The 13,623-nt window shown below is 39.0% G+C and overlaps 2 non-coding genes across 2 annotated transcripts; both read left to right on the top strand.

The window, feature by feature from the left end:
* The first annotated feature begins 1,519 nt into the window (after positions 1-1,519).
* On the top strand, positions 1,520-1,733 carry LOC135719593 (small nucleolar RNA U3). The gene has a single exon (XR_010521221.1). It is a non-coding gene; the product is annotated as a small nucleolar RNA U3 (small nucleolar RNA).
* An 11,461-nt stretch (positions 1,734-13,194) lies between these two features.
* Positions 13,195-13,408, top strand: LOC135719589 (small nucleolar RNA U3). The gene has a single exon (XR_010521218.1). It is a non-coding gene; the product is annotated as a small nucleolar RNA U3 (small nucleolar RNA).
* Positions 13,409-13,623: the final 215 nt, after the last annotated feature.

Raw genomic sequence — 13,623 nt, 5'->3', positions numbered from 1 at the left:
GAACATAATAAAGAGTATTTCATTTGTGTAAACAAATATAAAAATGTCTGTTTTTTTGTCTTGTCATCTCAGAGTGCCATAATTTTTGCCTATTTCAACAAACATAATGCTAGATTTTTGGTAGAGTACACTACTAGGAAACTATCTGAATCACCGTGTTGCTCAAATTGTGCAACAAGGTTTCTTTTCACGTTGTTGTCTTGGTTTAGCCGCATGCATAATAGAACACACAGCTGACGAGGTGCACATAATATAAAACACTCTATAAAGAGGCGTTTCCGACCATCAGCGAAAAATACATTTTCTCAAATAAATTTTGTCGCAATATTTCAACGTTCAGGCCATTACTTCATGAATGCACAATCAACCTGCCCTTCAATTGGTTGACCTTTCTCTGTTAATACCATCTGCGCTGGGATTGTCTGGATTACTTACAAGTTGTCATTTTGTCGCTGACATTAGGCTTGTTTGAGATGAGACAAGGATGACTTGCTGATGACACAGCTTAATGCCCATTTGCCCGGGGATGTCAGCTGAATTCTAAAAACTCTAATTCCTGAAGTAGTTTTTATATTAATTAAATTGTTCTTTTCTATGACATTAATATTTTTAATGAATTCCTGTAAACTTTTGTATTGGTGTTTAATTATTTGTACTGTGAGCTGTTTACATTTCACACAACAGAAACTAATTTGTATTACCACTAGACTTAGATTTATTCATCCCAACATTTACTAAGTAACCTTTTCCAGTAACAAACAGTTCACCTTCGTTGATTCTCCTCATAAACATCTTTATGTAAATGCATTTATTGGTATTTAAGTTGCATCTATTTAATTCGTGATAAAATATGCGAACGTGATCTCTGCCTCTGCTGACGTTTGTAGTCTACTGGACTGCGAGATTGGTGAAGTGTCTGACTTAAAGCTATTTTTTCACTCATCCCCTCACTGCAGCCGTCTGCTCTAGTCTGAATTTCAGCAAGGCAAGCTGCATCTCAAACAACCCTATTACGAGATCCTCTAGGGATACTTTCAAACAGGTTTGAAAATATTGTGGCATCTGTGATAGCTCGACACAGGTTTGAATCACGTTGCTGAAAAATACTAAAAGACCTTTGGTGACTGCATCAAGCTCCGATTTGGTCGTTATCCGAGGGTTTTGTTGCATAACTTAGAAATCTGTCCATGACAGCAAAATCCTGCCAAAATCCAACTGGCAACCAGTTGCAACTTGAAGGCTCCGAGATTTGAACTGACAACTCTCGGATTACAAGCCCGACTCTCTTACGAATAGGCTAAGACTGCCCATGCCACCTTTGTTTCCTTAATACTATAAATAGTGTATTGTTATTAACAGATTTGCACAAATCCATTCATTAACTACAGTCCATGCTGAAAGGTTTTATAGTTTGTGTTTCTGCGCAATTTGTCCCTCTCAGAATCATCAAGCCACAACTTACTGTCATTGAGGTTCATCGTCTCTCTGAAGTTGTGTTCGGTAAGCTCAGTGAGATGTCAAGACTATGCTTTCAGAGATCATTTCTATAGTTTTAAACTAGGAAATGTGTTTCAAAAGAGTTGGGTTTCTTGAACCACGATGAAGAGCGTTGATGTGTTTCTTTGAGTGTGAATCAAGGAATGGTTGGTGATAGCTATCAACGATCATTACTATTGATGAATGTTCTTTTTTCCTAATAGGTTTAAAGAAGAGAAGTGCATGATCTGAGTGGGTTTATTATTTGAGATCAAAAGATACACAGTAAAACTCCCAGTGTTAAATTAACACTGCTGGGAGCATATATGGTCCCACTCTACAGGGTGTTAAATTTACACTGAATCAGTGTTGAAGTTAATGAGGTAATGAAGTGATGATTAAGACATTAATGGTGAACACCTGCTGGTCATTTCATGTCAAATCAACTTAATTTTAGAATTGTTCCTGTCTCTAAGTTTTTATTTTATTTTTCTGGAGAAAGTAATACTAAAATAATGAAAAAGGTCAACATATTAAATGCAATAGATATATAAAAACTGCAGTGTGTATATATGAGTCTATCTTACAGAGTTTTAAAAAGTTACACTGAAGCAGAGTAAAAAGCTGCCATCTTTAACTTTTGCCTCTCTATCATCATCTCTGTTTGAAACTTAAAGTTACAACTTGCTTGTAGAGTTACATGGATGATAAGTTTAATCTCTATACAACAGCTGTATTTCTGGTTAATAAAGTGAGTCACCATTGTCCCGATTAGTGTTTCCATTAGTTGGGCACTTGAGTCTTGAAGATCAGAGTTGGCCTTCTTTTGTTCATTGTGTTTATTAAACACATCTGTTGGAGCAGATGGAGGTGACACAGAAGAAGTTATAAACTGTTGGTGTGCTACAGTAGTTGTTAAATATTGTGATTCACTGATCTCAAATTAAAAAAAACACTGAATGTAAATTACATTTTTTTATGTTCAGTCAAACCTGTGATGTTCCTATGCTGTAAATCCATACCCTTAAAAGTTAATTTTTTTACACAAATCTAATCTGTGGTTTCAGTCGGACACCCTGAGACATCAACAATCACCCTATAAAACACAATCATGGTGACAATCAACAACAAAGCTTCATGACATCAACAATCACCCTATAAAACTCAACCATGGTGACAATCAACAACAAAGCTTCATGCCGCAATGCATGCTGGGTACCAGGATTGTAGAAAACTCTTTCATAACTCCCATCATGCATTGCAACATGACACAGTTGTGCAACTTTCTTACCATTTACTGTCACCATTGTTGAGATTTGTATCCGAAGTCATGAAGTCTCTCTAAAAAAAAAAAAAAAAAAAAAAAACTATAGAATCAAAGCACCCTTATCCAAAACTGTGTCATTTGCATAGAGAAACATTTTTTATGCTTTTTTCTTTACCTTTTTCATATCATATCATATATTAATATTTTTAAAACAAGCAATTTTAGGTGGGTTGATAAGATTTTTTCTACATCAAGCAACAAACAAGTGCTTTTATTGAAACACTGTTGCAATTGCTAATATTGGAGAGTTAGTTTAATGAAGGTCAAGGGACAAACACCTAACTAAAGGAAACACTAATCACAATAATGGTGACTTCAAATGAATCTAAAACACAAACTGGAGATTTATTGTGATAATTTTTGTGATAAATATCCATTTGACTTGTGATTACATCGTATCAGAAAAAAGATTTGTCTACTAAATCACATGTGTGGATGCTGGAATAGTTGAGCACTTTTATTTTTTCTGACAACAGTTGTTTAGAAGTTAAACTTATCATCGTCTACAAAATAGCTCTACAACAAAGTTGTAAGTTTGGGTTTCAAACAGAGATGATGATAGAGAGGCAAAAGTGAAAGATTGCAGCTTTTTACTCTGCTTCAGTGTAACTTTTTAAAACTCTGTAAGATAGAATCATATATACACACAGCAGTTTTTATATATCTATTGCATTTAATATTTTGACCTTTTTCATTATTTTAGTATTACTTTCTCCAGAAAAATAAAAGAAAAACTTAGAGACATGAACAATTCTAAAATGAAGTTAATTTGACACAGAATGACCAGCAGGTGTTCACCATTAATGTCTTAATCATCACTTCATTATCTCATTAATTTTAACACTGATTCAGTGTAAATTTAACACTCTGTAGAGTGGGACCATATATGCTCCCAGCAGTGTTAATTTAACACTGGGAGTTTTACTGTGTAGAACATGGTCCTGTGGGGAGTTTTTTGTAAATTTGAATTGGTGTTTAAGGTTTTGAGAAAACAATTGATGGTTTCAACTATATATTTTTAGCAATTAAGAAAAGCTGTATTGTTTGTGTAACCCCCGTCATTTTTATCCCAAATTAACATTTAGTAAGCGCTACTTTAAAGAGCACCTATTATGGGATACACGTTTTTAAACATCCTTTTGTGTGTAAGTGTGCATTAGTACATGCTAACGATATTCAAAAAGTACATACCTCAAAGAAAACGATGACGCGAGTTATCGTCTCTAACGTTCGAGGACTACAAAAAACACTCGGATTGTAGGCAACAGTTTACTTCCTGGGATTAGTGATGTAGATAAGACCAACATTATCATAGTTCAGCCCTCTCTGCTTTGCTTGGGTACGCCCTCAAAGACGGGGGTGGGGAGCGCCGAGTCAGAAGAGAGCTAAAATGGCGGAGGTTGTGAGTCCCTGCTTTTACTCTGTTTGCAAACTCTTGTTTCATCGTTTAAGCGATTAAATCTCTCGAGTAGACGCTGTCTCTTTAGATGCGAGGGAAAAATAGCACTTTATGGACTTCCACAGAGGACATCATGTTTAATACGGTTCCGGAAAAATCCAGTCAGAAGTTGTTCACGGAGTTTTCACAATAACTGCTTCTCATGAACCGAAGCTGGATTTGCGCGACGTCTCCTCTTGAAAGTTGGATTACTGTGCACTTCTGGATCACAGACTGTAAGTATTCATGTTTATTATTTGCCTTTTACTGTACATTACTGTCACCAGGTGACTATGGGAGGGCGGGAACCAAAAGTGGCGGAGAAAGGTTCCGCGAAGATGGTTTCCGCCCGGGCCCGATTTTTAATCAGTTTTGCTTCCTGGTTTCCCTGCCAACGCTGATGACGAGGGAATGAGCAACAGGTGTGGCAAATTAAATGGAGCAACCTGTGATTAGAGGTGAAGGTGAAGGCAAGCCATATAAAAAGGGCCAAGGAAGCACAAAGAAGAGGTTGGTTTTCGGGTGGGAGTCCCTTTATGCCTTGGGCAAATGCAAACACATGCCCCGTCCCTGGAGGAGCCGAAGGGCGCCGTTGATCCGCTAAAAACACTTATGGTGTAAGGAAAGAGTGCGGCTGCCAGAAGAGGCGAGAAGGACGGGGCTGTGGAACTAATTAAAGGGACACTACACCGGTGCTGGTGGTGTACTTTGTGTACGCTGTGTTTTCTGCTTTGCAGACGGACCACGCTGGTTGGATCGCTCTCCTGTGGAAGAGAGAAAGAGACAATCAGCTGACGAAGGAATATTGTGGAGTTTCAGTGAGAAAGAGTGGACACAGAGCCATCAAGAACGCAGTGAACCGAGGTTATTGGAAACAAAGCGTGAGTAACCGTGGTGGTACTTATCTGTACATAACTTGTATGAAGAGTTGTCCTGGTGTGTGCTTTTTGTGTTTCTTGAGGTCCCTGGCCCCACTGGAGAGGAAAGCGTGGGTGAGCCGCGGGTTGACCGGAAGCACGGACAACGCACCGTTTACCAGTAAGTCAGTGGCCCTGTGGGAAAAAGGAAGTGCAGGTGAGCCAGGGGAGTGATAACCAACACGCCGGGCCTGTGAACATCACATATCTCTCCCTCTATTGTGATCCAGTTGTTACCCAACCATCCTCTCGAGGTCGTCGTAGTCAGGTGGCAAGGACGCTCTAAAATTCACGTGAAATTGTATAAGAGTGCTGTGGGTGAGTTTCACTGATTGATGGTGTTTACGCTTTACTTGTTGTGTATATGCTGTGCTTGTAGCGTCCAAACTGCCGAGCCTCCGACGAGTCACGAGAGGACGACATCCGTTGTGGCCTGAGTCCTACAGAGAGAGAGAAAACCAAGCCCTGTGCCCGGGGTGTGACAACGAGAGCTTCGTTTGTACACAGAACAGACAGTGGTAGAACACAGTGAGTAGTATCAAGTGTGTACCGTGCGGATTGTGGGTCGTAACGGTGTGTGTACTGACCTCGTCAACAGAAGCTTGTGGTGAACGGAGCCTCGGCGAAAGTTCGCCCCAGCTCGTGACCCCGGTCGTGGAAGAAGGAGGGGGAGTTTGGGAAGCGTTCGGCTCTGGTCATCGGACTCACTAGTCCCCACGACGCCCGGACAGCCATACTGGAAGGGCGAAGGAATACGGTACACTGACACTGTAGCAAAATCCACTGTATGTAGCAACTACCTACCTGAAACCAGTGAAGCTTTGTGTGGGAACGAGGAACCCCCGGCACTGTGAGTAACGTAACCTGTGAAATAAACCTGTTCTGTGCTTATAGTAACTATCTACCTGAAACCAGTGAAGCTTTGTGTGGGAACGAGGATCCCCCGGCACTGTGAGTAACGCCACCTGTGAAATAAACCTGTTCTGTGCTTATAGCAACTACCTACCTGAAACCAGTGAAGCTTTGTGTGGGAACGAGGATCCCCCGGCACTGTGAGTAACGTAACCTGTGAAGTAAACCTGTTCTTTGCTTATAGTAACTACCTACCTGAAACCAGTGAAGCTTTGTGTGGGAACGAGGATCCCCCGGCACTGTGAGTAACGCAACCTGTGAAATAAACCTGTTCTGTGCTTATAGCAACTACCTACCTGAAACCAGTGAAGCTTTGTGTGGGAACGAGGATCCCCCGGCACTGTGAGTAATGCAACCTGTGAAATAAACCTGTGCTGTGTTTATAGCAACTACCTACCTGAACTAGTGGAGCTCTGTGTGGGAACGAGGATCCCCCGGCACTGTGAGTAACGCAACCTGTGAAATAAACCTGTTCTGTGCTTATAGCAACTACCTACCTGAAACCAGTGAAGCTTTGTGTGGGAACGAGGATCCCCCGGCACTGTGAGTAATGCAACCTGTGAAATAAACCTGTGCTGTGCTTATAGTAACTACCTACCTGAACTAGTGGAGCTCTGTGTGGGAACGAGGATCCCCCGGCATTGTGAGTAACGCCACCTGTGAACTAAACCTGTACTGTGCTTACAGCAACTACCTACCTGAACCAGTGAAGCTCTGTGTGGGAACGAGGATCCCCCGGCACTGTGAGTAACACAACTTGTGGGATAAACCGGTGCTGTGATTATAGCAACTACCTACCTGCATCAGTGAAGCTCTGTGTGGGAACGAGGATCCCCCAGTACTGTGAGTAGCAAAGGAGTACTTACCCTGGTCTGACTGTGTTTGATTCTGCCTCCAGGAGAAGCGGAGCGCGCCACGGATTGCTGGGCCAGAGCCCCGGTCCCCAGTCTTTGCCCCAAGTGGCCCTGGAGGCAAAGAAGAGCCATATTAGTTTTAAGTTTCCCTTTTTCCCTTCCCCCTTTTCCCTTTTTAAATATTTAATAAAGTCTGTTTTAATAGTAGTATACTCGTCTGTCTGGTCATTGGGGTGGTCTTGGGAAACTCCTCGAGGTGGAGGAGTTAAGGGGGGGTGTGACCCTTTAGTCTATTTGTGTCCGCCTCGGGGTGTGACATTACGTAACCGGTAACCGGAGATTAACATAATGTGCGTGTAGAGCTAAGCTTGCAAGCTAATTGTTTTGTGTTGTAATACTGTATTTCATAAACAACGTACCATATTTACACACGTGTATGTTGAATTATGCAGGCTTTCGTTTTTTTTATCGATGTTGGTTTAGACATGTTTACAAACTTGCTAAGTTGCTAAGATAAATACAAATACAAATGCCAGCTAAACTGTTACCGGTAAAATTTGTTCTCATGATCAAACTCAAGAAACTCTAAGTACAGATGATTTGTTTAAAGTTATGTGTATTTTACTGTTGTATTTACTTGAAGCTTTCTTAGATTTTGAAACGAAGTAAACACGTAATATGTGTTGCTAATGTTGGGCCATGTAATATGTAATACATTTACGTTTTAATGAATAGTCTAACGATTTATAGTCGTTGTACTCTATTGTTATAATATTTCTTTTTGACATGTTTGTTTTATTTGTCTATATCATAGATTCGCAGCTGGACACATCCTTCTACACTGTATGCAAACATGCAACATCATTACACACAGTACAAGGAGTCAGACTGGCATATGAGGAGCAAAGGTGTTTAACACATATTATGTATTTACCTAGTGAAACCACTACCAGTCTTAAATGTATAACTGATGATGACAAAGTTTTTTTTCTCTGCATAATAATAGGAACCCAGGCAGTAGCATCGTTTCACAATGTTTCCATCATCATCATCAGTGGATGCCTTTGCCGTCCGTAGCCTGAGATTTCAGATTTGCAGCAAAAAAAATTGATTTTCTCATTTAAGTATTTTAGTAACTGTGTTAAATAAAGTAGTATTTACTTTTACAATAAATTAATTGCTTGTTTATATTTTACAGGTATTTGTACCTTGCAGCCATCCATTACAATGTCACCAAGCCGTAACAAAAGCAGGAGAGGGAAAGTACAAGGCTATGTTCCCAAAACACACAAATGACATACCGTAAGCAGTAATGTTTTATTTCAAATACATTTATAATTAAAAACTTAATGTATGAAGCAGGGAAATAAATGATCAAAACAAAAGATTAATTGACCGCAATATTTCTACAGTTATGTGGAGGATGTGATCAGGCTTGTGTTTGATGAGGTATTTGAAGATAAGCTGAAGGAAACCCCGATTCCAATGGACCTGGCATCACAGTTTGAGAGACCTTCAAAGGAGGACGTGATTGCATGCCATCTTCAGTGCAGGGGTCGTTGAAAGCCAAAATTGTGACCGATCTGATCAGGAAGCTCCAAGCGTATCTGGAGAACAACACACGACAGGATGATAACCTTATAGTGTCGTCTTAGATAGCACCAGCTGACAAAGCTTTGATATGCCATTTATCTGAATAGATAGCTGTAAGAAATGAATTGAACAATTTTTGAAACAAGAGCACAATATGGTTACTAAAGTATGTTTATTTGTATATTGTTTAACATTTAAATATATATTTGTAATAAATAAAAAAAAACTTTTGACTGACTATTATATTTTCTTTAAAGTTGCATCTTTTGTTCTTTTGGGTACTTTGTTACTATAATGATACTTTAGTGTTATTGGTTTAAAAATGTAATAAAACTTACTCTAGTCCTGCACCTCAAAGGCTTATAGTCGGTACAATAAATGTTCTGTGTGTAGGGATTTAGACAATTTGTGCAAAACCTGGATGATGAATCACGCAGGTAAGAGGCCCTGGAACCTGTTGCATTCTCCTTAAAACCTAATAAGTAAAAACATAGCACTTATAAGTAAGCAGTTTTTCATAATAAACTTTACCATAGTGAAATAATGTAGAACATTCATTTCAATTAATACTTTCTTTGTGCTACATTTGGTGTTTCCATATAGTTTGCACAGTAATATAGTATGTAACAGTCTTTTATAATAAAGTTTACAATAGTAAAATAATGTTAATAAGTGAAATAGTTTTATAATCATTTCAACAAATACTTTCTATGTGCTACATTTGGTGTTTCCATATAGTTTGCACAGTAATATAGTATGTAAGCAGTATTTTATAATAAAGTTTACTATAGTAAAATAATGTTAATAAGTGAAATAGTTTTATAATAATTTCAAATAAAACCTTCTATGTGCTACATTTGGTGTTTCCATATAGTTTGCAAAGTAATGTAGTACATTATAATTACCTTTTGGATGTCTTTGCAACACATTTTCGTCTTCGTTTAGCATTCTGGCAGAGCTAAGGACACCTAAAAAAGTTAAATCCAATCGTGTTCATTGACGGAGATCGTTTATATCGTAACGGCCGTCTGAACTCTCTGGATCGAGCTTGAAGTGGTAAGGCAGTACAGACACCATCGTTTATAGAGAAATATAGCGCTTGTTTACGTTGCCTGTGACTCTCAGTCAGAACCGGAAAATCCACGTGTAGTCAGGGGCGTAACCTTTCAAACACACGCCGAACCCAGTTGACCAATAACAGTTGAGTAGTCATCTGACCAATCCGAATACACTAGACATTTTGGGAGGCGGAGACAGGAACTAAACCGAGCGTTTTCCAGACATGCAGAAATCGGTGAGGTATGTAAGCAATTTATAAGACTCACAGTGCATTAGTTCAAGTTTTAATAACATGTATGTACTATGGGATATTACAATAACGTGCTAACGTGCTAATTTATTAGCATAATTGGTGCTCTTTAAAAATGGGTATTGCCCCTTTAAGTTAGGGCTTGCACAGAGAGTGCGTGCATGACTGTAAAGCAGAATGTATGGCTGTTTCTCAATGTCAAGGATACTAACTTGGCAGGACTGGTCCTCGGGGAGGCTCCTCTTTAGAATTTGGCAAACACCTAAATGGAACAGGCTAGCAAGTGCACGTCATTGTGTCATTAAGTCAGTAAAACGTGTGCTTTCAGCGCTGCGCGCATAGGATTGTGGGTGAATTGATAGCACAAAGAGCGTGAAGGATTCACATATGCATCCTTTCCTGTATATGGGATATTTATCAAACGAAGGACTCAGTCCGTGGTGGCAATTCTGAGGATCCTCGACATTGGAACAGTCCTTCGACAGATGTCAATGACATTGCATCCTCGAAATTCTGGCATCCGAGGATCCTTCCTTGACATTGAGAAACAGCCAATATGTGTAAACAGCAGGGAAGAAACGCATACAATTTTAACTAAAATTCTGTGGAAGAGTGCTGAAGTCGAAGAGCACTTGTTGCTTTCTGCAATTGTTTACTGAGACATTCTGACTGGTTTTTGGTTCCTGGACAAATTGTTGGATGATATGATTGAACCCTGAATCATCTGAGTGGATTCTTCTGGATAACTCTTTGTCACTTTTCTTACCATAAAACAACACACAGCTGACAAGGTGTGACAACTCGCGCTTTGCACAGTTCAAATGATGGAGGGGGCGGTCTCCACTGTCCATGTGATCGAGGGCTTATGGCAATCCATTTGAACCTACTTCAACCCACCAAACATGAGACGTCTCCCCGACGTGCAGATCATGTCTATATGAGGTCGGTTGGTCCAGGCCCTTATCTGTACGTCTATAAAACGTGCAGATCAGGTACAGTATCTGGACGTCTGACTATGACCCCTCTTGGACGTCAGGTAGACGTCCAAAAGGGGTTCGGGAAATCAATACAAAAACATTTTATACAAATGTGGTCTATGAGTTCTGAGTCAAAAAACATAAACATCACGTGTATTTTTGTAGAAAAATTTTGTAAAGCTGATAAAATAATGTAATCTTTATATATGAATGTGTGTTCAAAAACATAGCACTGCTCATAGATAAAGTTCCACCTTAAATGCTGTCTCTCTCTCTCTCTCTCTCTCTCTCTCTCTCTCTCTCTCTCTCTCGCTCTCTTTAATTAACAGAGATGTATATGCTGACGTTTTATTGAAAATGTTTTGTCACCATAATGACGATCAGTGATTCCTTTAGTTGGGTAGTTTGACTCTTTGACTTTTTGTAGTAGTGTTTGGTCTTTGTAAGAGTGTTTGCTAAAGCATGTTATTTGCTGCAAAGAAAATTTGTTATAAACAAAACTCACATGTGGATCTTACAACTTCATTCAAAGTTTACCAAGAGTAATACCACATATGTATAGTCCGTAAATTCATTTTGTAAACCATGTAGTATTGTCTCAATTTCTCAGTTGATTTGAGGTGTCACATCCAACTTATTTAGGTTCATACCACCACTGGGAAGCGCTTATATACAATTAACAGTCCAGATTTCATTGTCACATATGCAGACATCAAGAATCAGCCCATGAATCGCAACAGTGGTGACAATCTCTGGACTCATGAGTTTTATAATACGCTGGTGCAATGCATTGCAACATTTAGAAATATCACCATCATTGTGATTCATGAGCTGATTCTTGATGTCTGCATATGTGTCAAAAAAATCTAGACTTTAGATTTTTGATTACAGCCACGAGGTTTCATTTTCAGTTACAGTAGGCAGCAATATGCATCGAAGTATGTTCATTGTAGCTCCAAACAAAACTGAGATCGAGGTTTACTTCTAAACTTAATTTATGATGTTTTATCTGTGTTGTTAGTTCAGTTATGTAATATCATCACTTCTGACCATCAATGTAAGTAATGTGAAGCCACAAGTAAGTTGCATTGGTAACAAACGCTTGGTGCAATAATAATGTGTTTTAAAAAACACCATCATCAAGCACACACACTACAGTATAAAAAAAGAGTCAAACTACCCAACTAAAGGAAACACTGATCACCATGATGGTGACAAAACATGTTCCATAAAACATCAGAATCTTGTAAATTCTCAAAAACGAGCAGGTAGAAATGACAAAAATAGAGTGAATTTGGTTTGTTTAGTCAGTATGGTCCTACTTCAAAACAATGCTTTGTTAAAACAACTTTTTGTAATGGTGATGACATTGTTTTAGAGAATGTACATGTAACAATTATCCAGCGAGAGCAAGTGTGGGAGGGAGAGTGAAGTTCACCTCACTTCACTTCAATAATTGAACGATAGAGAGAGCGAGAGAGAGAGAGAGAGAGAGAGAGAGAGAGAGAGAGAGAGAGAGAGAGAGAGAGAGAGTAGAGAGAGCGCAAGAGAGAGAGAGAGAGAGAGAGAGAGAGAGAGAGAGAGAGAGAGAGAGAGAGAGAGAGAGAGAGAGAGAGAGAGAGAGAGAGAGAGAGAGAGAGAGAGAGAGAGCTCAATTGCACCTTAATGTTTGTTAATATTGTGTTATTGTATGTTTCTCGTTTTATGTATAATGCTTTGGCAATATTGTAAGTGACACAATCATGCCAATAAAGTTCTTTAAATTGAAATTGAATTGAGAGAGAGAGAGCGAGCAAGATTGCAGACGCAGACAGTTAAGGTGGAACTGGTATATTTGGGAATTATCTATAAGCAAAAAAAATTAACATTTATTCATATATAAAGATTATATATATACATATAATGTTTAAAAAGGCCACATTTTAAATAGTTTTACTTTGCGTGTAGGTCCCCTTGACATCAATCTTGGATGTTCAGAACAGGTCATAAAAAGACGTCATAAAAACTTTCATTCTGGCTCCTCATTGGACGTCGAAATGACGTCTTTTTAAGACGCTTTGCTCAGTGGGAAGTGTTCCAGCAGTAGTGGGCACTCATACAATGTAAGCAATGATGTACATCCTAATGAACAAGACTGAGGGAAGTTAGCAAGGGATGGTCATAAAAAACGAACTGGAACGCAGGGCATGAAAATCTGTTTGCAACAGCAAAATCCCTCCAAAATACAACCTGCAAGCCGTGAGACTCGAACTGGCAACCCTCTGGTTACAAGCCAGACTCGTTTACGACTAACAATTTTTTTGTCCCTCTCAGAATCATCAAGCCATAACTTACCATCACTGGGGTTCATCATCTCTCTGAAGTTGTGTTCGATAAGCGCAGTGAGATGTCAAGACTATGCTTTCAGGGATCATTTCTATAGTTTTAAACTAGGAAATGTGTTTCAGAAGAGTTGGGTTTCTTGAACCACGATGGAGAGTGTTGATGTGTTTCTTTGAGCGTGAATCATGGAATGGTTGGTGATAGCTATCAACGATCATTGCTATTGATGAATGTTCTTTACTCCTAATAGGTTTAAAGAAGAGAAATGCATGATCTGAGTGGATTTGTTTTTTGAGGTTTAAAGAAAGAACATAATAAAGAGTACTTCATTTGTGTATAAAAATATTAAAATGTATGTTTTGTCTTGTCATTTCAGAGTGCCATAGTTTTTACCTATTTCAACAAACATACTGTTAGATTTTTGGTAGAGTACACTACTAGAAAACTATCTGAATCACTGTGTTGCTCAAATTGTGCAACAAGGTTTCTTTTCACGTT

This window comes from Paramisgurnus dabryanus, chromosome 14, assembly GCF_030506205.2.
Source record: "Paramisgurnus dabryanus chromosome 14, PD_genome_1.1, whole genome shotgun sequence".
In the NCBI taxonomy this organism is placed as follows: Eukaryota; Metazoa; Chordata; class Actinopteri; order Cypriniformes; family Cobitidae; genus Paramisgurnus; species Paramisgurnus dabryanus.
Note: the sequence above shows the minus strand (reverse complement) of the source record. Positions and strands in the feature narration are given on the sequence as shown.